The sequence below is a fragment of the Sphaerodactylus townsendi genome, linkage group LG07, assembly GCF_021028975.2.
Source record: "Sphaerodactylus townsendi isolate TG3544 linkage group LG07, MPM_Stown_v2.3, whole genome shotgun sequence".
In the NCBI taxonomy this organism is placed as follows: Eukaryota; Metazoa; Chordata; class Lepidosauria; order Squamata; family Sphaerodactylidae; genus Sphaerodactylus; species Sphaerodactylus townsendi.
In genome coordinates this window covers 94,558,038-94,582,727 of record NC_059431.1, presented here as the reverse complement: position 1 = coordinate 94,582,727, position 24,690 = coordinate 94,558,038, and the positions used below count along the sequence as shown (strand labels likewise).

The following is a 24,690-nucleotide window of genomic DNA, read 5'->3' as shown; positions in this document are numbered from 1 at the left end:
AGCTCCATACAGAGGCAACGGTACCACAGCAAGTGGATTCTATAAGATTTCCCTCAGAATATTGTTTAAAGACTGCTTGGTTCGTGGCAGCCTGCAGAAATACTGAAGGGAGCTGGTAGCAACTCACCTATCGTGGCAAGCTGGATGCCTTTCTGTCACTTGTCTTATTAAATTTGCACGCACCGATGCACATGCTCCTGTGGGGAACAGTTTCTGTTAGTGCCACTCTGAATACATATGTAAAAATGAAGACACACTGAAGCATCCCCCAATTGAAAATAGGAAGTTGTTGGGGGCATCAAACTGAACGGAACAGAGAACAGTCAACTAACTCAGGAGACCTGTGTTCAAGATCACTCCCACTTGTTAAAAGGATCACAGAAGCCACAATGGGTAGAAGCCACATGACAGCCAGCATGGGATAGTGGTTAAGAGTGGTACATTCTAATCTGGAGAACCATTCCTTTTATTACTTAGAAAATATGAATTGGCTCCGAGATTCTTTTAGTGACAGCACACACATGCATCGGTAAGCTTCGCTGTGTTTTGCCTCAGTGTACTTTGCTGTAATGCAAAGGTATCTCTTATCAGAGAAAATTACCAACGCCTCACAATAGGAAGAGAAAGGAGTGTGTAAGTCACCTTGAGACTCCTTAAAGGAGAGAAAGGCAAGGTATAATTGCAAACTCTTCTTCCCTTCTCCTTCTACATACAAGCAGGGACCCAGCAACTCCAGTCATGCAAGAACTGACCTCTGTGTCTTGTTTCAGTCCTGGCTGACTGAAGCTGGGTCATGCTTTCACACATACAAACAGAAGAATCATCTGGTTGTTGTGGTTTTTCCGGGCTGTGTGGATGTGATCTGGTAGATCTTGTTCCTAATGTTTCGCCTGCATCTATGATTGGCATCTTCAGAGGTGTATCACAGAGAGAAGTCTGTTACACACTGTGTCTAGTGAGAAGAAAGTGTTTAGTGAGGTATATATTGTCCATGACCCATTGTCCAGCGCAAGATAACCCAGAGAAAATGGGGATTCAAATCCAGGGCTCCCAGATCATCATCTAAGCCTCTAACTGCTACACTATACAGTCTATTCTGCACTCACTGCTTTAGGCATGGCTATTTTGCTTCACAATGGAGGTTTCACAGTTTTCTGTTTCAAAGGGAAGTTCCTTGCTGCGAAGTGTCCCCAGTTTCCAGAGGTGTAGCTGGGCCAGAGTGCGTCTGGTGCCTTAGTTCAGCCTGGAAAAGCGGCCTGTTCTCTTCAGGGTGAAAATGGCCTGCTGGGAACTACACTTCCCATAAGACCCTGGGGCTCGCAATGTCTCTTGGGAAGTGTAGTTCCCACCAGGCCGTTTTCAGCCTGAAGAGAACAGTCCGCTTCTCCAGCCTGCACTGTTTCACTAAGGCAAGTGGGGAGCGCCGTGGGCAATTTTCGGCCTCCCCAGGCACATGCCCAGTGCAATGCGCACCCCCATCCCCTGGTAGCTCCGCCTCTGCCAGTTTCTCCAATCTGATCTACCATTTTAACCAGCTGCTGCTTCCTTTTCATTCCCAGGCAATCAGTGGCGTAACTAGGCAAATTGGAGCCCTGGGCAAAACCTGAGTTTGATGCCCCCCTCAGGCGCGTGCCCAATGCAACGCACACACACCCTTGTAGCTACGCCCAGTGGCGTATCTAGGCAAACTGGAGTTTGGCGCCACCCAGGGCACCCCCCAAGAGCAGCCACCCTCCCCCACTGTGACCAAGCAATGATTTTTTATACCAGGTTGTTTCAAAGTCACCATCACATTATAGAACATGCCCCAACTCACAAATCTGAACATAGCAATAAGCCATGCCACACAGCAGAAATATTTTTTTGAAAACATTTTCAAAATGCTTTCAAAATGTTTTATTACTGCTATGAAAACATTTTATGGTGTTGTATCCAGTCCCCCCAATTGGAGGAAACAGCATTTTTATTTATTTATTTATTTATTTCTCAGTCTTATAGACCGCCCAACCCCCGAAGGGCTCTGGGCGGTGAACAACATAAAATAACAGTTACATAATAGACTGTAAATAATTTAAGTTAAAATGCAGCAATTCAGAACGACTAATAACAGCAATGCCCGCAACAATCCCTGTTAAACTCCCCCAGAAGGGGAGAAAAAGAGTGGGCCCATAGATGGTAATGGGCCCAAAATGTAGGAGGAGGTGGGGGCACTTATATCAGCGGCTGGACACTCCAAAGGCCCGGTGGAACAACTCCGTCTTGCAGGCCCTGCGGAACTCACCAAGATCCCGCAGGGCCCGGACAGCTGGAGGAAGAGTGTTCCACCAGGCAGGGGCCAGGGCTGTAAAAGTCCTGGCCCACGTGGAGGCCAGCCGCATCATTGAGGGGCCAGGGACTACCAGCAAATTGGCCTCCGCTGAACGTAGAGGCCTAGTAGGGACATATGGGGTAATGCGGTCCCGAAGGTATGAGGGAAACATTGAGCATCACTTTCAATGTTTCAAAGGAGCATCTGGGCTCCCTAGTTTAAACAAGTGATGCTGGAATCCACCCCCAAACAGCATCATTTTCAATGGTGTTTAAACTAGGGAGCCCAGATTCTCCTTTTAAATCCACCTTAAAGGGAGAATCTGGGGTTCCCAGTTTAAACAACATTGAAAGTGATGCTATTTTGGGGTTGATTCTCCCCCACCCTGAAACAGCATCACTTTCAATGTTTAAACTGGGGACCTCAGATTTTCTCTTTAAATCCATGTCAAAGGTGGGGGGATTTAAAAGGAAAATCTTGGGAAATTTGGGAGGTGCCTGCTGTCAGGGGTGCAATTGTTAAGCTAGCAGCACCAAACTTTCAGGGTATCTTTAGGAGACTCTCCTAATGATACCACCCAGGTTTGGTGAAGTTTGGTTCAGGGGGTCCAAAGTTATGGACCCTCAAAGGTGTAGCCCCCATCTTCTGTTAGCTCCCATTGGAAACAATGGATGATGCGGCACCCCCTTTGGGAGTCCATAGCTTTGGACCCCCTGGACCAAACTTCATAAAACCTGGGTGGTATCAGTAAAAGATTCTCCTGATGATGGCTCCCAGGTTTGGTGAAGTTTGGCTCAGGGGGTCCAAACTTATCCACCCTCAAAGGTGTAGCCTCATCTCCTATTAGCTCCCATTGGAAACAATGGGGGATGGGGCACCCCCTTTGGGAGCCCATAACTTTGGATTCCCAGAACCAAACCTCACCAAACCTGGGTGATAGCATCAAGAGAGTCTCCTGAAACATCCCTGAAATTTTGGTGCTGCTAGCCTAAAAACTGCGCCCTCTGCAGGCCAAAAATGGAAAAACACTGAAAATACAAACAATCCCAAACCTGCAGTTTTTGCGCCCCCCCACAGGGCTGCGCCCAGGGCAACTGCCCACTTTGCCCTATGGGAGGAACGCCTCTGCAGGCAATCTCCTTGCCACCTTTTTTACATGCTGCCGGCTGGGGTCAATCGGTGGAGCAAAAGACCACGTCAATTACATGGCTCTATTGCTCCAGTGCTAGAGCTGCAGCATGAAATTAAAAAGAAAAAAGAAACATCCTGGCATATCTTGCCCAGGAGGGCCATTGTGTAGGTGGAGAAGACAGGGAAGAGCTGGAAAACCTGAATGAAGAGTAAAGCTTCCTGATTCACTTCACCTTTCCTTCAAAGGGAAGGAAAAGTTGCCTTTTCCCTGGTTTTGGGAGCCACAGAGTCTTTCTGATCTGAGAGCATGGTGGCTTCTGAAGAGGGCAAAATAAGTGCATCATCAAGATCAAACCTGACGGGGATGTGCGTTCCATGCAAGGAAGACCACAAGTGCACAAAAGGCCTCCGTGTCAACTGCATACTCTTGAAAAGTATGTTCATTCCTCTTACCTACACCAATATGTCGCACAGCAAAACATTTTCTGGCTTGTCCTGCTTCAAACTGCATGTGAGAGACCACAAACTGAATGCTATCTAGATCTCAAGTCAGAACCACAGTTCCAGTCTAGCCACCCTTGAGACATACTAAATTCTCACTGCCAGTATTAAGGTTTGCAGGAAGCACCCAGTCTGTTTCTATAAACTGTAGTCCAGATAAAGTGGAAAAATTAACATCAAAAGGAATGAGTTAGCTAAAATTAGCAGCACTGCTGTAGCTTCCATTGTACTGCCTACATTATGAATGGTCCAGTATTGTATCATAGTCTCCTTGACGAAGATGGATGACAGCTTCTCCCAGGCCCCCATTCACTGGCAGAGGAAAGGCCCAGACTCCGGAGCTATCAGCCTCTTGCTGAAAATGCTGTTTTGAAAGAGATCAAAGGCAGACAACTTGGCTAGAGGAAAGTGTTGAGTCCTTGAAAGTAACAGAAGGAGGGGGGGTGGGAGGGAAAGAGGAGAAAGTGGTCTGGTCTCAGACACACTGTAGACAACACTGAGGTCGAATGCTTCTTGCCTTCCTAATAACTAGCACAGTGACCATTATGCTTAAACAAACATCAACATCGAAGAATTAATGTTTGTCCCGGGAGCAAAACAACAGGAATTCCAGGTTTCCAAAAAGTAAATGCAGCGAACGTGCATGTATGTTTTTTGATTTGCCTAAATCTGAACATGCTTGGCTAGGAGGGATGGTCATAGAACAGAGGGATACTAAAAGCTTCCCGCCCAGACCAAAGACTGCTTTGCTCAGCTCCTTTGAAGCTTCTGAAATTTCACTAAGGATGGTCCACATATTTTGAAGTTCATCTTTTTAGTAATGATGGTTAGAAACCTTCTTTTTTAAAAACTCCTGAATTCTGAGCCCAATGCCTAATTCCATTCTAGATTATGAAAGGCAGTCCCGCTATCAGTTCATTTGTTCAAATTGTCTTATCTTATCTGTGCATGTCTGAAACATGAAGGTCCCATTATTTCCTATTTCTTTATTGGGTTTGAGCAGTTGCTCATATTCAGATTTTTATGTGACCAGGTCACAACCACATCCCCTAAATCCTGAAAATGTAACACAAGTTCCCTTATGCAATCGTGTCCTGGGTCATCAGTTACCCCCACCCCCAAAAAAGATTCCAACTATGCTGGCTGCTAACTACAGAGGCTTTCTTTGATATGGGGGCCCACAAAGAAGGACAGGGAATGTGGCTAATGAGGAATCATATACAAAACAGCATTCTAATTTCTAATTTTACTGTTGTCTATTGTTACACTAAAAATGATAGAACTGGCAAGCTTACTCTCTTGAGTGTCTGGTTGCTGACAGGGGAGCTTGACTAAGGCCAAAGTCCACCCCCAAAAGAGCACTGCTCAGGGATGGGCATCAGACTGTGAAAAATATCTTAACTCTCAGCAATGGACTGGATCCAGTGGAAGATTACCATAGATGCACATGACTTTCCCTCCTCCTCCTCCTTGCTGCACCCCAAAATACACCCTCAGATGCTGTAGTAAGAACATCATGGGGGTTAGCAAAGGGGATAGGCAAAGAAAGATGGCATTCTCCATCTGTCCATCCTTGCCCGACTCATCATGTCTGAAAAGATGCAGTGTGATGCAGTGATTCGAGGGCCAGACCAGGATGTGGGAGTTCTAATCCCAACTTTGCCATGAGAGCCTGCTGGGTGACCTTGGGCCAGTCACACAGAGGATTGCTGAAAAGATAAAATGGAGGAAAGGAGAACTGTGAAAGACTTTAGGTTCCCACTGGGGAAAAAAGGAAGGGAACATATTACATCAATCAATAAAAAGTATTTCAAAAGTATCACACTATAATTCTGTTTAGGTGTTTTCTGTGTATTTCTGGGTATTACCTTATTCATAAAACAAAAAACCCTCTGAAGTTGGCTTAAGACGCTTCCTAATTGCACACTGATACAACTCAAGGGATTTGCCTATTTTAAGGGGTCAGGGCACAACTAATTACTGCGGTTACTCTAGCCTTGTACATTGTGGTCTCATATTTGGCCAGAAGCCAAGACTGCCCTTGTAAGGAATGGCTTTCCAAGCAAAGTCTATTCCAACAATCATATCCTTTATTTTTTTTAAAAAAAAACAATGCATCTGGTAATTGTTGATAGTTAATAGCATTGTAATTATGAATCACCTTTTCACCCTACTGTTGTAATGACTGGCCTTTGAGGATAACTACTGTTACCTCAGAAAGCTTCTGTCTGAGGCTGAAGAACCTACCAGGATCATCTTATGCACCATTGAAACGTCCTCACTTCCAGGTACAGCAGTATTATGAAACAGCTGAACTGAACACCTTGACTTAATTGAACCTTCTGGGGAAATTTCAGGAGTCAGAATGTAATTACCTGTGTTGGAATTGATATTTGTGTAATCCTATTCTTTCATAAAGTGTCACAGAATCTTCCACGGCCAAAAGAATGATTGATTGTTCTCTCAGTAGCCTGTAACAAATGCACCCGCAGCACCTGTGCGGCTGGGCTTGGGGGAGGAGGGAGGTAATGAGGATTATGGGCACGCTCCAGCCAAAAGTAAGCCCTTGTGAAGAGCAAGTATTCCAGAAGACAAATAAGTCTGTATTCCAGGAGGCTGGCAACTTTAGAGGGGAGAAAGCTGTGTCCTCCCCTCTGAAGGAAGAAGAATTGGCTTTTATAATCCACTTTTTTCAACCTTTAAGGAGTCTCAAAGTGGCTTACAACAATCACTTTTCCTTCCCCTCCCCACATCAGACACCTTGTGAGGTTAGGTGTGCTGAGACAATTCTGAGAGAACTGTGACTAGCACAAAGCCCAGGAGGCTTCATTTGTAGGAGAGGGGAAACAAGCCTGGTTTACCAGGTTAGGGTTTCCCACTCATTTGGAGGAATGGGGAATCAAACTCAGTTCTCCAGACTAGAGCCTGCCGCTCCTAACCACTACACTACATTGTAGGGATAAGCAAGAGGAGAAGAAAGCCGAGAGGTGTAGCAATTAGGATGCTGGGCTAGGACTTGGGAGACCTGGGTTCTGCGTCACTCACACTCACTGAGAGCCATCGTGGTGTAGTGGTTAAGAGCAGGTGGATTCTAATCTGGAGAACTGGGTTTGATTCCCCACTCTTCAACTTGAATGGTGGAGGCTTATTTGATGAACCAGATGCGTTTCCACACTCCTACATTCCTGCAGGGTGACCTTGGGCTAGTCACAGTTCTTCAAAACTCTCTCAGCCCCACCCGCCTCACAAGGTGTCTGTTGTGGGGAGAGGAAGGGAAAGGAGTTTGTAAGCCACCTTGAGTTTCCCTACAGGAGAGAAAGGTGGGGTATAAATCCAAACTCTTTTTCTTCGTACTGGCTGAGACATCCTCAGTCCAAGAGAGAGCTAAGTGTGCTCATGCCCACTGATTTCAATAGGTTGAAGGAGCCCACTGATGGTTTTCACACTTTTTGCCACTTGTCGAGGAACTATTTTAGTACCTGCCCCATATGTTGAGGGGCACCTGAATGTCTGCTACCACACTCTAGCACACTGTAGACATTTCTGGAAAATACCGTCAATAAGGATGACTCCTGATCACATCACAACAACCTGTTATGTACCCCTTCCACCCCACATCTTAAAACACGCATCCAAGCCGGGATATTTATAAATACAAGGTATATGTGAGATATATTTCTGAGTTATATTAAGGCTAACAGATATATATGGTGTGGTGCAGGATAAAATGGGCTAACAGCAAGCCTAAAGAATAGCAAACAGTCAGTAGGAAATAAAACTACTCATTTGCTCCTTGGTGTCCACACCCAAGCCAGAGCTACGGTCAATCGAATTGTAAATGTGAACTATCCCTTGAATTGAGATGCTGCAACTTCCCTTCCCTTCAGCTGTTCCTAAAAGTTCTGAAGTGCTCCCACCCCTGATGTAATCTCGCTGCCTCAGCTAAATTACAATAGCCAGAAACTCGCTCTTCCGACCACCCATTCAAGGTGTTGCTAATGTAATCAAGGAAACAATTGGCTACCAACCCCTGGGTTTAGGACGATAGAGCTGCTGATTAGCTCAGCCCCTGCAACCCAGCACAGCTGTAAGAAACGAAACCTAATGCAAAGGGTCTCTTTTCCTGCCAAACTAGCGATCCACCCTATAAAACCCCTGCTCACCTTAAGCTCATTGCTCATTTCTAACCTGAACCTCCCTTGGTCAAGTTGGTGTGAGACATGATATCGTCATTCTCTGGGATCTCTGTGCTGGCATAGAGTCCCTGCCTACTACTTCGTCTGCTGAATTGGAACCATTAAGTAACGTATCACCCTGCTGCTTCCCAATCCCCCCTCTATCATCCAAACCTATTTTTTTCACCTTTTTATATCTCTAGGAACTTGTGTGTATATGCCTCCATATCTTCCTGTATGTATGCTTGAAACCAAATTTATATGAACATTTTAAACTTGATTTGGACTCCTTGTGTTACTCTGCGGAACACTCCATGCTATATTTCCCCGTATATGTAGTCTAAAAGATCCCCTCCCAGTATGCCTCTCTCATCGCTAAGTGAGCAATTTCCCCAAAGCATTGCCAAGCCGAGTTATTTTCCCCATCGCCATTTTTAAAGATATTCGTGTGCTGTTACACTCTTAGCAGCTGGTGGAGATTTCTTAAAAATACGTTCATAACCTGGGTAACAAACCCTATGAAGTGGCATAAGATGAGAGAGTGACTGGTCCAATAAATTTACCCAATAAACTTAATAAAAGTTTAACTACAACAGAACCTCAGGTCTTCCCAAGAATGACTCAGGCTAACCCGATCTCATCAAATCTCAGAAACGAAGCAGGGTCAGCCCTGGTTAGAATTTGAATAAGAGGCCAACAAGGAAGTCCAAGGTCACTATGCAAAGGCAGGCAACCGCCAACCACCTCTGAATATATTTTGCCTTGAAAACCCTATGTGATCATCCTAAGTTAGCTGTGCCTAGGTGGCAAACCCCACTCCTCGATAAACAGATGTTATGTATTTTTATATCCATTTCTATTTTAGTTATTGTTTTCTGTAATTTTTCATTACTCATTTTGTAGATTTTTATGTGCTATTTATATCATGTTTATGTTGATAGTGGATGCTGCTTAAACATATCATAAATATTTAATGTATAAAGCTGGTTTGCTGATATGAAAATACCTCAGGGAAAAGTATAAATTCTCAGGGAAATAGTCAATGGAAGCAAATGGAGACAGGTACAAAAATAGCAAAACCACAGATTCTGTCTGTCACACTTTTGTCCTGCCCCTTCTGCAAGGCACTCAGAGTGGCTTATGAAGTTCTCCCCTCTTTCATTTTAGCATCACAATAATCCTGTGAGGTAGGATAAGCTGAGACAGAGTGTTTGGCCTGAGGTTACCCCATAAACTTAATAAGGGTCTAACTACAACAGAACCTCGGGGCTTCTTCAGATCAGCATGATCTGCACCATTAGGTCCGTGCTGGGATCTCAAATTCCAGATGTGGGGACCACAGCACACAAGGAGAAGGAACTAATGCCTTCTCCCTGTGCCATTTTCTTGACCACAGCGGGACTCTACTTGCCTAGTTTTGGGAATATGGTACTGATGGGGTACACCTAGTTTCTGCTAGCAGATTCTAAGCCCGTGGTGGCGAACCTTTGGCACTCCAGATGTTGTGGACTACAATTCCCATCAGCACCTGCCAGCATGGCCAATTGGCCATGCTGGCAGGGGCTGATGGGAATTGTAGTCCATAACATCTGGAGTGCCAAAGGTTCGCCACCACTGTCCTAAGCCATTTTATCTTAGGGAATGACATGGGGGAAAGCATCACTCCCTCTCACCATGAACTGGAGTCCGAATCCAAATTGGACTTCGTATACCTGGGAACCGAGTTTCCAGCACAGGACTCACAACATGTTTGACCATCTGGCCCAAGCAGGGTGCATGGGGAAATCTAAAACACTGTTAAAACACTGAGCAGAAATCTGAACTCGGGTTCTGCAAATACTAGTACAACGATCTAATCACTAATTCACACTAGCTCAACTGGCAAAAGGGAGAAGCAGAACCAAAAGGTGGATTTTCAGACAAACTGCAGGGAAGAGAAACTTGAAATCACCCGTAGTTCTAAAGTCAAATTTAGTTTATGAGGTATACACTATGGCTAGTCCCAACTATGGCTAGTTGCCCTCACCTGAACAGAAAGTATCTACCATACCCTATGGCTTGTGTCGCAGTTTCTCACAGCTGGGCAAGGTCAGTAGTGATAAACACCCATTCTGATTGAGGAATCCCTACTAAGCTCCTGAGAAACCCGAGCATTCCAAGAACACAGTTTACAAACCACTGGTCTATTAAACAATGGCTGGCCTGGAAATGTTTACCTTTTACTGCTGTGTGCAGTGTGGCTTCCCAGCCTAAGTTCATCATGCACTACTTGTTCTCATCAGTGCACCTCAAGGATGTAGGTAAGGGGTTTTTCACAGGTTCAAACCCCCTCATTACATGTCTGGCTTGCTTAAGCGCCCCCTGCAGGGTGGGGATCTGCCCCCGCCAGGAGACAGGGCTCTGCCCCCCGCTGAGTGGCAGTCCCTTCTGCCCTCCCCTCCAGGGAGACCACAAGAGACTGCCGTCCCTGGCCTCAGAGAGCTGCTTTTATAAGCACTGAGGCCAGGGGTGGGGCTCAGGGGGTGGGGCCACACCCCCATCCAGTCCTGGGGTGTGGCCATGCCTCCCCAAGCCCCACCCCTGGCCTCAGTGCTTATAAAAGCAGCTCTCCGAGGCCAGGGACTGCAGTCTCTTCTGGCTTCCCCAGAGGGGAGGGCAGAAGGGACTGCTGACTACTGGCTGGGGGAAGGGGGCACAGCAGAAGAGACTGCTGTCCTCAGCCTCGGAGAGCTGCTTTTATAAGCATTGAGGCAGGGGCGGGGGTTGGGGAGTCGTGGCCACCTGCTCCCTGTTGGAGATATACTGATGTTGAGCTCACACTGGCCAATCTACAAGCTGCATGGCCGTGACTGAGCCACCAGTCAGTCGGGCCATCTTTTCCTTCAAATCATCCGGCTTAGATCTTTGAATATTCTAAGCAGACACCAAATCAAAATAACAAAGCTAGGGCCCTGGGAGGAAGGGGAAAATAACAAAACAATATGACACTTTTCCACGACTGCTCAGAAGTAACAATCATTTGCACAATATACCATGTGGCACATCCCCTATTAGACAAGGTGAGTACTAAGTTAATAGAATTACTGGGAACTTTAATGGTTCATGCCAGATTAAGATTTTAATGCAAATGAATGTCTCATTCATTACTCCAGCTCTCAGATGTGTACCTAAAGAGCTGTTAATCCAGTTAACCTCATGTTTAAGCTTTGATCCTCTGAAATGGCTCCCTGGGCTGGACAAGTTAATGAAACTGAGGCCAGAAGTTAGGGACTCCCTTGGAATTTGGGGGAAGCAATGTTGGAGCAGGGAGGAATGGAGCAGCTGCTACACCGCCTGGATAAAGGCAGCTGATCTTGTTTCATCAGCAATTGGCAGCTGGGCCTTCCCTGCCCCCTGCACGTTCCAGTGGAGATCGTTATGGGTCCTGGCCAAGTGACCTAAGTAGTGATTGGCACTGAGATGCTGATCCTTTTAGATTTAACAGAGGGTGATATTGAAGGAGCCTCAAACTCGTATCTTAGCTGCTCTCCATGCAAGCACAGCATTAGAGCTTTTAGCTGTTACTTGGGGAGTTTGATAATCATTTGAAGAGAGGACAGGCCCAAGAAAGTTCATCAGTACAAGAGCCTGTTCCATACAACTGCATCCTCAGGGTTGCTCCTACCGCCAGCTTCATAGTTGTAACCTAAGAGGTTGTGTGAGGTGTCAGTATTTTCAGAGATGACAATGACAAGAGAGCTCTTGGATCAATGCCCTACACCAGGATCACTTACACCACTGCATTCCGTGAGAAGAGTCTTGTGTTAGACTATGTTCTCTCTCCTACAGACTGTGATAATAACCACACAACCTTGTCACCAAATCAATTATCACTAACTACAAATTTGTTGAGTGGACAGGGTTTATCTTGGATGTCTTTGAGGTTTACAACATTTCACAGGATGAGGGCAACAGAAGTTGCAGGGTACATATATTTGAAGGACTACCTCTCCGATAATATTCCCAAACAGCAAACTGTTCCTCAGACCAATACTGAGCAGTTGCTCCCTCCTGTAGGGCTTGTTAAAGTCAGTCACTACTCACTCACAAGCATTATGATTGCTTACCAGAAATAGAGGGGGCAGAAAAAGTGAGGGATAGAACAAGGCAGCCAGGCACGTATTGAAATTTCAAGAAATTAGCTTATGGAGAGAGGACATCAGATGTTTGAGAGGGTTCAACCGAAGGATTTACCAAGTCCAATTGATTGAGAATGAAAGAATTGAACTCTAGGTTATACATTTAAGTGAAAAAGATAAGTAAATTTCAAACCAAATCTAGAGAAATCAATTGAAACTTCTCTAAGGATTAGAGAATCTAGGTCATGACCTTATTTGGGTAAGTTAATCTTGCAAAACTCACTAATGTCGTGATTTTGGATAAAGCTCAGGCCCCTTCCATACATACAGAATCATGCACTTTCAATCCACTTTCAATGCACTTTGGATGTTATTGTGCGAAATAGCAAAATCCACTTTCAAACAATTGTGAAGGTGGATTGTGAAGTAATATCAGCTGAGCTAAGATTAGAGTATTCACAACGGCAGCTCCAGGTCTGCGGATCTCTCTTCCTACAGAAGACTGTCATTGCTTACCCTTGCAGTTTCTGCTTATGTGAGATTTTTATCTTCTACAGGAGTTAAAGAAGTGACGGCATGGATATGATAAATTGTGTAGTTTTATTATATATACCCTCCCCGCAATTGACAACTGTCATTCCTCAGGCTGGGAGAAATTAGGAAAAAACTGTGTAGCTCTCCATCAACCTGGATCCAGGTATATCAGTGTACACAGTCTAAGCAATAAACTATATACTATATGGGGAGTTTGCTGTCATCACATGACATATATCCTCTTTTACAAGGGTTATCAAGTGCCTTTGGCATGTTGAATGGGTAGGTTGCCATCTTAGGAATCTATCTCAAGAATTCTGTGATGATGTCACATGGCTCATGGAAGTTAGAACGTTTGCATTATGCTCCCACCAAAGAGTCTTTAAGTATCTATTGGCCATAAAAATCAGGGTCCTCCAACATATAACACTGGTCACTGAGAGTTCTTTCTCCCAGTTAGCAAGGTCCAATCCTGCGACCAGAAGGAGAAGAGAAAGCAGTTGACCAATGTGTCACTTGAGAGAATTCTCAGCACGGGAAATGACAAGAGCCATTTTAAAACCGTATCATTATGGCAGACAACACAGAATTCACACTTGAACTATAGACCTGGGAAATGCAAAAGTCAATTTAAATAGTGCTTATAAAAATTATTGGTTTGTGACAGTGGAATGAAACTGCCCTGGGAAGGTATAGAATTCCATGCTGGTTTTAAAGAGGACACTGCCAGATGATCATCCATGAACATCCATTTCAGTTTCAAAACAGGCAATCCTGACCCTGTAAGGATTTGGATTAAATGATTAGCATGCTTCCAGTTCCATGCTTCTGAGCTCTACTCCCCAGCAGTATACATTTGCCCAGTTGGCAGGCACCAAACCGTTCATGCAGAGCAAACTTCTCATTCCAGGCGAGTCAACCTCAGGATGTTTAGTCAACAGTGAAAATGAATATTGGAAAACTAGAAGATGGGAACCTTCCAAGCAAACCACGACTAACAAACAGCTGAGAGCTGCCCAAGGAGACGAGAAAATGACAAGCACGCATAACTCTTGAGAAGACATTGCTGTTTTCAAATAGGCAGCAGTGGGAGCTCAGGGAAAGCTACACTAGGCCTTATAATCTGGTTGTCAGGGGTGCCCTTCTTAAGAAAAACCAATGACAAGCATTGAACCGTTCAAAGCATGCCGTGAGCTCTTGTTTCAGATCCCATCAGTAAAATTCTGTACAATAAAATTCAGGCCATAAGGATGAAACCAGTCTTGGTTCCAGAAGACTGAAGTGCTCCCTGGACACAATTCAACATTCCAGCAAGGCACGATCGAGGCCGCTGCTGATGTCTTTTTGACACACAGCAGAGTGTGAGAGAACTAATGGCTTGGCAGGTGGGGTACCAGAGCCCATATTCATATGATAGTGATAATGACTGAGCAAGATATAAAGGGAGAACTTTGTACCATAGATTTTTAATCCCATTCCAGTCAAGAGGGCTGTTTCACTTCTTGCTGTAGGCCTTTTGGGATCCAGCTCAAGACTGTCTCAGCAGAATATTTGCTCATTACTGGCTTCCTTTGTTATACAACAGAGAGAATTTAGCCAAGCATAACTTTATTTATTTACTTGTTCCTTACATAATTTAAAATCCATTTTCTTGGCCTATACAGGCCCTCAGGCATACAATACTGTAAAGCAATTATAGTTTATTGTGACCAGTGTGGGTGCCACGGTGAAAGTGTCAGACTGGACTAAGACCTGTGAGATTCAGGTTTAAACCCCCCAGGTGACCCTGGGCCAATCGCTCTATCTGACCTATTTTACTGAGAACCTATTTTACTGAGGAGAAAAAAATGTAAGAGAGGAGATCTGCACACAACATTCTGAGCTCCCTGGAGAAACAGCCAGATTTTTAATAATAGCAATAGTCCCTGCCTCTACTATATCTATTCCTTCCTTCCATGATAATTTTTTTTATCTGCCATCTAGGACTAGGATATATTTTTTTCAGTAATCCTGGAGTAATCTCCAAGTTTGCAGAAAAATATGAGTTTCTTACAAAATGACTGGGGATGCAGATTAGGTGAGAGAATGCAACTCCCAGTGAGTTACATGGATGAGTGGATATTTGAACACAGCTTTTCCCAGTCCTAGTCCGATACGCTGAACACCACAAGATAAAAGTCCAAAAAATTACACTACACCGGTCATGTAACAGAGATAGGTGTGTGTGTAAAATGGCATCAAGTTACAAATGACATCCGGTGACCCTAGCAAAGGGTTTTCAAGGTAATGGTTTGTTTGCTTCCTGTGTAGAGTCTTCCTTGGTAGTCTCCTATCTAAGTACTAACCTTGCTTAACTTCTGAGATCTGACAGGATCAGGCTATAGCATGCTGCCCTTTCTTCCATGTAATATAGACAGGCCACCAATGGCATGAAAATGACTTCCAAAATTCTAAAGATGGCAATCATTGGAACCTTTGACGGCTTGACAGACCCAGATCCTCAGCTGATGAAACTTCATGGACACCATTTGATCACACCATTCAATCAGCAAAGCACACCATGTTATCATGATCTTCTCATTTTGTTCTGAAAAACCCATTTCATTACACAGGAAGCAACAGAAACATCTGTTGCAAAAGACAGCACAATACATATTTCAGAAGCAATTCTAACAGATCTTTGTAGCAAGCTTGTTCTATACACACAGACTTTTTTTTTAAAAAAAGCAAGAATCTTTTTAATTCAATCTGTCAGGCCGTTTCCGCACGGGCAAAATATGACGTCGTCGCAACGGAAAAAGAAGCGTCAGAGCTTGAGAGCGGCGTTCGCACGCGGCGCAGCGACAGTCGCGCCAGTCAGCTACTGCCGCGGAAATCAGCTAAACCGGCCTTGGCGGTGTATTCAGCAAACGCTTAAAACCTCTCTTTTTCCCCATGTGGCGCGCTCGAAGCGCCGCGACTTTTCGATGCGTAACAGTCATACCGAACTATGCGTCTAAATGGCGTCGAGGCCTTTCGCAAACTTACGCCAAAGTCGCGCATGAAGCGCGTCGCTTGAGACGCCCGCTTCATAGCGCTTCCGTCGCGTAACCGTCACATTTTCTATGAAGCGGGAGACTCGCGGGGCATGCAGCTCCGCCTGTCTCGTAACGCTTTTTTTGGGATACGCGTCGCCGGTTGCGGCGATCATCAGCGTCGCTGCTGGCCGTCTTGAAGCGACCTCGAATTTATCGCTGGAGGATATGAGTCATTTGGACCCCAGTGGCCAATCATAATGAAACCTCCCAAGCAACCTTTGGTGACCAAAGGAAAGGAGAAGCTGTACATTCATTTACTAAAATAATACTTAATGTTGATGGAAGCTGGCCATTTATGAAGCTATTCAGGCTCCCAAGGAAAGGCAAAGCTAAAGCCAACGTCCAGTCAGTAGCAATGATCACAGTAAACTTTGCTTTGAGAACTTTCTCTGCAGCTTATCCTAGTTGCTGTGGGAAAGAGTTGCTGTGGGAAAGAGTACTCCTAGTTGCTGTGGGAAAGAGTACTTCAACTTGGACTGACTAATCAAGAGCAGAGATTCCAGAATGGTTTTTACCTCATGACATTCACTTTTCACACATTCACTTTTTGAAATACGCCTCAAAGATACCTCATTGGAAAAAAAGGAAAAATTACATTTGTACATAATCAGCAGGCACAACTAACTTTATTCACGTACTTTAAACACTGAAATGGCGGGTGGCTGTGATGCAAACAGAGGAAACATCTGTGCGAAGCTTCAGAAAATGGCGGGTGGCACAGAGACTCACACAGCAGAAAATGGCGGGCAGCATGGAAAGGCAGAAAAAATAATGTTCATTTGAAACGCTTTAATGTACAGAGCTGTGTGGTCAAAAAAAGTCTAAACGGTTTTTTTAAAAACATCTGCCAGAAGTTTGAAAAGGTCTGTGTGGAAAAAAGCCAAGGTCACCTTGATCAAAGATCCACCCTCCACGTCTTCGGTGTTAGACTCACTAGCTGTATGTACATCCAGTGACACAGCCAACGTTGGACAGAAGCAAATGTTCCCCCTTGATAAAAGACTGTGGCGTATGCGCCAACAATATTCTTTGGGCATCAACCAACGATTCTGAAGCACCTATTCAGGCTCCTTTCAGTTTGTGCTACTAACTACTCTAATTAGTCCCCTGTGAAACAAACTATTAGAAAAGCCATTGTTAATTTGTTCCAAAGCAAATGATTATCTAAAACTTACACAGAAGGGAAGTTCTTAATTAGATTGTTGTCAGCTGGGACTCTAAGTGCCCCTGGCAGCAGGAATCTAATTAATTACTCATGTTGCCATATTGTGGAATTTTGGTCTAGCTGCACACTTCTTTATCTAGCTTTTCCCACAAAGACAATTGGTTGGCTCCTGGGGTTGTCAGTCAACCGGCCTCTTTGTCACTATGCAACCCTTGAAGGTGAGAATCACAGGATCCTTTTGTCCAGGCACATCACAGCAGCTTTATTGCGGGGACATTACTTTAACTGCTTCCCACTCCTCTGAGCAGTGTGAAATCCTGAGGCAGCAGTACAGGGTTTTACTTCCTTTTATCATACATCTCCTGATCACCATTCAAATAAGTCTGGGGATTCCCTAGCAACAGGTTCCCTAACACTTGTTTTTATAGAGAAAGTCAAAACTCATAAGAATAATTGTTTGTATCCTGCTTTTCTCCTCACTGAGGACCCAAAGCTGCTTTCATTAGCTGATTACCCACGGTCGGTTCTGCCCTGCCCTTGCCTTGGAGCAAAAGTCAAGTCAGAAATGCTCTCGCTTTCCATGGGGCAGAGCAAGAGGAAGTGCATTGGAGCAAGATTTCTGGTCCCAATGCGCTTCCTTTCTCAGTGTACTGCAGGGAGGAAGAATGTCGGGACAAGATTTTCTGCCCTGACATGCTTCTGCTCCTAGTGCGCCAAGCAAGGATGTAGGTAAGGGGTTTTTTTCCTCAGGTTCAAACCCACCCCCCCATTTCATGTCTGAAGCCCCCCCCCCACCAGTCCCCGCCTGGAGATGGGGCTCCTAAGCAGTGCTATATTATAGCAACCCTAAGCAGTGCTATATTGACTTTAATGGACTTAGAATGATATAATTCTGTTTAGGATTACACTGTTCAGTTTTGCAACAGTATTTAATGAGCAGTTCTCTCATACCACATTATTGTGCTTCAGCACACATTGTGAAAATTAGTACACCCGCCCCCCAATGGTGGTTTGTGTTTTGCCCCTTGGAGCTCAGTATTCTCACCTGATAGCTTCTACTGACAAAGGAGGAGGGAAGTGCAAGAAATGGCTTCAAAAGCATTTCTTCCATCCTTCCATCCCTTCGGTAACAGATGGTAATATAAGAATTGTTTTGGTAGTTACATTTTGCAAACGTAAGATTGGCTGGAAAGTGAACGTGCAGACCTGGAGTTCCTGGGTTTGGATCAATGGCCAAAAGGCTGAAATGTTGGAAGGCTGCGAAGTGCCTCCCAGAAGAAAGGAACCATGAAATCAACACTACTCGTGGTTATAGAAAGGAGCGGTGGTGAGAGCGTCAGTCTTCTATTGTTTTTCACTCTTTAATGCAGGAGAACAAAGACAATCTGGTAATTTTTCATCATCAGCAATTATACAGATGCTGAGCTACCTGCCTGCCACGTGAGGTCCCCGTCTGCCATATCAAACAATATTTCTTCTTAATTTTTTTGTTATTTTCTTGCATTGCAAGTGCTCTGCTTAAACTATGAATTTGAAAGGTTTTTTTTCAAGTCTTTGTACAGCATCTAACACAACTGTCAACTTGAAGCTGAGCTCCTAAGCTGCACTAATGTAATTAAATCACTCTGGAACAATTAAGTCAAAAGGCTCCAAGGTGCTGATGAGGCATCTATGGGCTCCTGTAGTAGATAAGAGTGTCGGGCTAGGATCTGAAAGACCCAGGAACAAGTCCCCACTCTGCCATGGAAGTTCGCTGTCAGCAAGATATACTGCCCTGAGATCTGTGGAGGAAAGGTGGGATTAAAATGTAGTAAACATAGAGCTTTTTGTGTGGCATCACCAGTAATAAGAGACAGCGTGGTGTAGTGATTAATAGCGGTGGATTTTAATCTGGAGCACTGGGTTTGATTCCCCACTCATGCACCTGAACAGTGAACTGTGTGCAGTGTAAGCTGCTTGGAAACTCCTTAGGGTTGAGAAAAGCGGAGTATGAATGCAAACCTCTCCTCTTTTTCTGGCAGTTGTTCAAGCTTGCTAATAATTTTGGTTGCTTTTCTGCACCTTAGCTTTAGAAAGGCATCATGCACCTTTCAACCACACTCTGGGTCCTCACCAGGTTGGGGCATGTACAGGTACTGACCAGATCCATACCTGTGTAGCTTTAGCAAGGTTGTGCTATCTTGTGCCAGAGGCTGTTATATCATGCTTCAGAATTTTTCACAGCATGAAGACCTGCACATTGGCTCTTACAGTTATGAAAAGCACAGGACTCCTGCCCCTTTTAATAATTGTACAACACAGGGAATTTCACTTAAGTAGGGTCAATTTTCCTTATCTTGCATGAAATGTGACACAGGAATCTCTGCATATGGATACCCTGCAGAAATTATTGACAAAAAATTCCTGCAATGCCTCACTGAACAATGTGTTTGCTGCATGGTGGGGGTGAACGTTCGTCACAGCAAGATTTCTTGTACAGATGTATTTCTTCAAGCCCCACTTCCACTTTCCATTCTCTCCACGGCAAGCAAGATCACTTCTTGAATGATTTTAATTTTGCTTCACTGCCAGAGCATGCTGATTTGCCAGTGAGAACAGCTTTGCCCTGGACGTGTTCTCTCCACCCACAGTCAGCCTTTCCACTCCCTCCCACTGCCATCGATGCTTTCCCCCGTCACCCCTCCTTCCATGTTGCCAGCTCCTTCAAGTGAAAGTAAATAAGCTCACTCACTCACTGCATTGATATATCAAGGTATCAACCAAATAATAATAGCGAGTGCTTGGATATTAACAAGACTCTCTGTCCATTGACAGCAGCAGCAACAGCAAGGAGTGGGTGCGGGGAGAGAATGTGGGTCAAAAGCGTGGTCTCCTTCTTTGGCTGCATATGGCTAGGGAATTGCTTTGCTCTTTCATTTGGAGGGTGTTATTGGAGGCATTATTTTTGGGAACAGTAATATCGATAAAAGTACAGTTTAAAAAGCCAGAAATCCTGACTACTGAGTGTAATGAGATCTGTGCCTTTAAGAATAAGCTGATGTGCAGAGTTAAGAGGACCAGGTCTGAAGAGTCTCATCAGAAAAGCTCCGTGGCAAGGAGTGCCTCCTCGCGTGTAAACAGAAAAATGCAAAGAAAGTCCACTGCAAACCCACTGCACATAGAAGAGTCCCAATATAAGTATTCCATGTTTAATTGGTCCTTTATTATATTTGTGTTTATGTAATAAAATAACAGGACCAAATATGTTTAGGACAAATTTGTAGGTATTAGCTTACCTAACTGAAAGAGAGCTGCTTGTCAGCTCTGCCTAGGGAGCTTGGCATTTATTAAAACTTCCCACAGGGTGAGCTTTTAATGGCTCAGGATAAGTAAGCTTTTAACATAAACTCCACCTTTGGGACTATATTCATCTTTTTGTTTACGCTAGAAACTCCTACTGTGATTTCTCAAGTTAGGCCCCTTCCACACATGCAGAATAATGCACTTTCAATCCATTTTCACAATTGTTTAAAAGGGGATTTTGCTATTCCGCACAGTAAAATCCAGCTTCAAAGTACATTGAAAATGGATTGAAAGTGTGAAGTGAAGTGAAAAAGTGAAGGCTTTTTAAAGCCTTCCAGGTGGGCCCCTCCTGATGACGTCACGGCCGCATCTTGCGTTAGCAGATGCAGCCGCAAGATTTCCTTCAAGTCCCGGACTGCATGCAAGCTCTGGGCTGGGACGAAAACAGGAGGGGGGGTGGAGCTCCTCCTCCCAGAGAGCAATGGCGGCCTGCAGTAAGTTGTGGCTGCTTTTTATTCTGCATGTGTGGAAGGGGCCTTAGTCTTTCTTTTATAGTGCTTTATTTAATGTTTTCCTTCATTTGGGAGGGTCATTTCAGTAACTTTTCAAAGGCTTCAGGATCAGACAGCTTAGGACCTCCCATTTTCTCAGTTTACTTGTTGCTCTCAATAGTTTACTTGTTGCTCTCAATAAAGAAATGCAATTATAATCTGAAAGATGTCTGTGCTAAGCATCATTTTTAAGAACTATCTGGAAGATACAGGCCAGAGCTTAAGCTAATACAATGACACAATAAAACACAATTTCAGTTTGTCTTTGGGCCTACCTCATGGCTGAGATAATAGTTACCAGTGGACTACTGCCTGAAAAGAGATTGTAAATTACAGAATCACAATGTTAGCAGTACTGATGAAATAACACAATAAGGTGAAGCACATAAAACCAGAAAGGAGAAGCAATTATCTGTTGACTCCATAGTGGCCAATAACTTAAATCCACCATACTTCAGCCCCACACTGTCAACCTTTGGCTCTGTTGAAGGAAGCAGCATATTTTCAACAAGATGCATAGTGATATTTGGGGGGAAATATTAAACCAAAATTAGAAAATGTTCTCAGTTTATTTGTTACTGTTTTTACCCCAGTGGACAAGTCCTTCCACGACCTCATTCCTTGTTCAAGGATGAAGAAGAATATTTGTGTTTCTCAAGTCTGAAGTCACTGTGGCCCAATACCCTTTTCAGGGGAACAAATCAGATGTAAAAAAAACAGAACTGAAGACTCTGGAGGTCACCTGAGGAAGACCCCATCACTGGCCACAATGATACCAATCTGTGTCGATAGGCTCAGCATCAGTTATGGCTATGTAGCAGCTTTCCGCTACACAGCTTATTTCCCCACACACCCTTGCCTGCATGCCTGAGGTCAGGCAGGGCGAGTGCCAAGCTCAGGGGGCACAGACAGGGGTGGGTGTCCAAAAAAAGACCTCCCTGCAAATGGAGATGTTTATTGTCCTGGATACAGCATGGGAGAATAGCATGTGGGGGATGGTGGCGGGCGGATCCCCATTTAATAGGTGCAAGACAATGGCCCCTTTCCCCCACTTTCCTTATCTCGCGCTACTCTCCTCGGTGAAGTAGCTGCCAATTCAGCTGCCCTCCCCACTTCAGGGGCGGCGAGAATGCAGCCGCCCCGACGCTGCTCCTCTCGCGCCCCCTTGACGCGCGGAATTTCTGGCGCCTTTTCAAATGACGCCTTTTGACGACCCCGCGGGGTTGTGGGGAAGCCGGGGCGCGCGCCAGGAATTGCGCGCGCCGGGAATTGCCCGCAGCAACCCTCGGGCAAAGGTGAGTGGGGAAAGGGCCAATGGGCCACGTCTCATTGTGGCAGCTAAATCATCCCTCCTCAAGGCAGAGGTGTATGGGGGCCATATGGTGCCTGGAGGCAAAAAAACCCCTCCAGGCCTCCCCCCGTGTGGAGCCCTGCTTATTTGTGAGTAAGCGCTTACTCGCAAGTAAGCCCTGCTTCCCGGCCCAGCAGCCGCGGCACTACTTTCTCTTGTGCCCCGGCTGCTGGGCTGGGAAGAGGGGCTGGAACCCAACTCGCAAGTAAGAGCCGGGGCCAGCCCCTCTTCCCAGTCCAGCAGTTGGGACGCGAGAGAAACTCGTGCCGTGGCTGCTGGGGCAAGAAGAGTGGCTGGAGCCCGCCTCAAGAGTAAGCGGGGTTTACTTGCACGAGTATGCGCTTACAGAGCCGGGGCCAGCCCCTCTTCCAGGCCCAGCTCCCGGTCCAGCAGCCATAGCATGGCTTTCTTTCGTGACCTGGCTGTTGGGCTGGGAAGAGGAGCCATGGCCAGTTAGCCCTTTCCCAGCCCAGATGGCTGGCGTGACTGTCTCTTGTGTGGTGGCTGCTGGGCCGGGAAGAGCAGCTGGAGCCCAACTTACTTTTAAAGGTGCTTACTCGCGAGTAAGAGCTCGGCCAGCCCCTCTTCCCAGCTCAGCAGCCACAGCGCAAGAGAAATTCGTGCAGGAACAGCAGCTGCTAGGCCGGAAGGCATCTGGTCACGTGGGGGGGGATTTTGTTTCCCATGTGACTAGTCGAGTTAGGCTCCCGTATCACGGGCAAACTTACGTCCCCTCGGGGAAATACGCTACTGCTTCATTTATCTGAACTAATCTGAATCAAACTGTTTTGTGCAACACCTTTAATTTTTCTTCTGAATTAATACAATGACTTTCAAGGAATTACTAGTCTCTCTTCCAAAAACATTTTAAATTTCAGTGGTTTAGAGATCAATCAGAAACATTTGCTGGATTTTTTTGCTGTGGAGTGTTATCTTTCAACAAGTCCCGCTTTTCTTTCAATGTTTTAAGTCTCCCCCCTACCCACAAACACACCTATTCAAGAAAACATCTCAATTTCTCAACAGCATCTTGATTTTTTCATGCAATGTTTCAACTTTTCTCCTATGGGAAATCCATTTCAATTTTTATCTGCCTGACATTTTTTGTACAGGTACGTATTTGCATGTGCACTTCAGTCTAATATTTATGGCTATACAATATGTTTTAAAACAGCAATAAGCCACACTGCCAGCTATTATAAACAGGGACAGCATTAAGAGACTTCAGCCTTGCCTTGTACACCAGCTAAAGAACTAATCCATTAAAGCCATAAATATTTTAGCCTGTTCTAAAAAGTTGCACAACAAAAGCAGTCTTTCCCTTTCTTGCATATTACCTAGAATACCAGTCCAGATTTAGTGAAAGAAGTTTGTTAAAGACATTATTAGGAAGATGCTGGAAAATAGGTCATGCGCATGCTACATGTTTTTTTCTCATATTTAAAGGAGTTTGGATCAGTGCATTTAGTTTGCAGCCAGGTAGTTTTTTTTCTCTGATTGTTTGCTCCAAATATTCCTTGGACATTTATCAAGGGGGTATCTGATGAGACTGGTAATTGCAGACTAGGCAGACAGGAGGTAGGGCTGCCAGCTCTGGGTTGGGAAATACCTGGAAATTTGGGGATACGTGCAGCTGATGAAGGAATGAATGGGGGAAGCCCTCAGGTATTGAAGCTCCCCACTGATATCAGTGCATGAGCCGGGCTCTGAACTAGAACAAATAAATGACCTTGACTTTTTAAGCTTAATTTTCACAGAAGAGATGTTTGTGGATAAACTTGTGCAGTTATCCCATGTTCAATTCAGAAATATTCAAAAATTAAGCATTGGACTGATGCATAATGTTAAAATATCAAAAAATATTGCATTTCAGCAGAATATTTTTTAATTAGGAACATGAGGGCACAACATTGCAATTAACAAAATCACTGGGCAAATGAAAAAGGTTTACATAGGGTGACATGAATTGCACAGTGAATCAAACCTAATCATATAACGCATCTGTTTTCTTCCTCTTTTGTTATTCCCTATATATACTTGTTCTACAAAAGGTTTGTTCATGCTTCATTTTCCTCCTCTTTCTTCTACAATTTGTTCTTATACTGTTAATATGCAGCTTTTCTTTTTCCTTTCATTTAAATTGTGTTTGTGTTTTTCAGTTATAATTCATGTAACTATATAGTAGTTATTATTTAAATGCTTAAACCCCAAGCTCTCAGTACTTGCAAAAGTGCATGATATTTATATATTAAGCATATATTTTAAAGATGTGTAAATATTATGGGAACAATACAAAGTTAAGCACTTTTAGTGCAATCCTATGTAGTTACTCCAGTCTAAGCTCATAAAATGAATGGGCTTAGACTGGATTAACACTCTTTAGATTTGCACTGTAATACATTTCAATGATATCGGGGTGGCATACATGGCCCTGATTTCCTTATTTTATCCTCACAACAAACAGCCCTGTGAAATACATTAGGGTGAAACCTTGCCC

General features: G+C 44.6%; 1 protein-coding gene across 3 annotated transcripts in view; it reads right to left on the bottom strand.

Moving 5' to 3' along the window:
- LOC125437113 (SUN domain-containing protein 3-like) overlaps positions 1-24,690 on the bottom strand; it is a 104,083-nt gene that overhangs the window by 68,054 nt on the left and 11,339 nt on the right. The window lies entirely within an intron of this gene.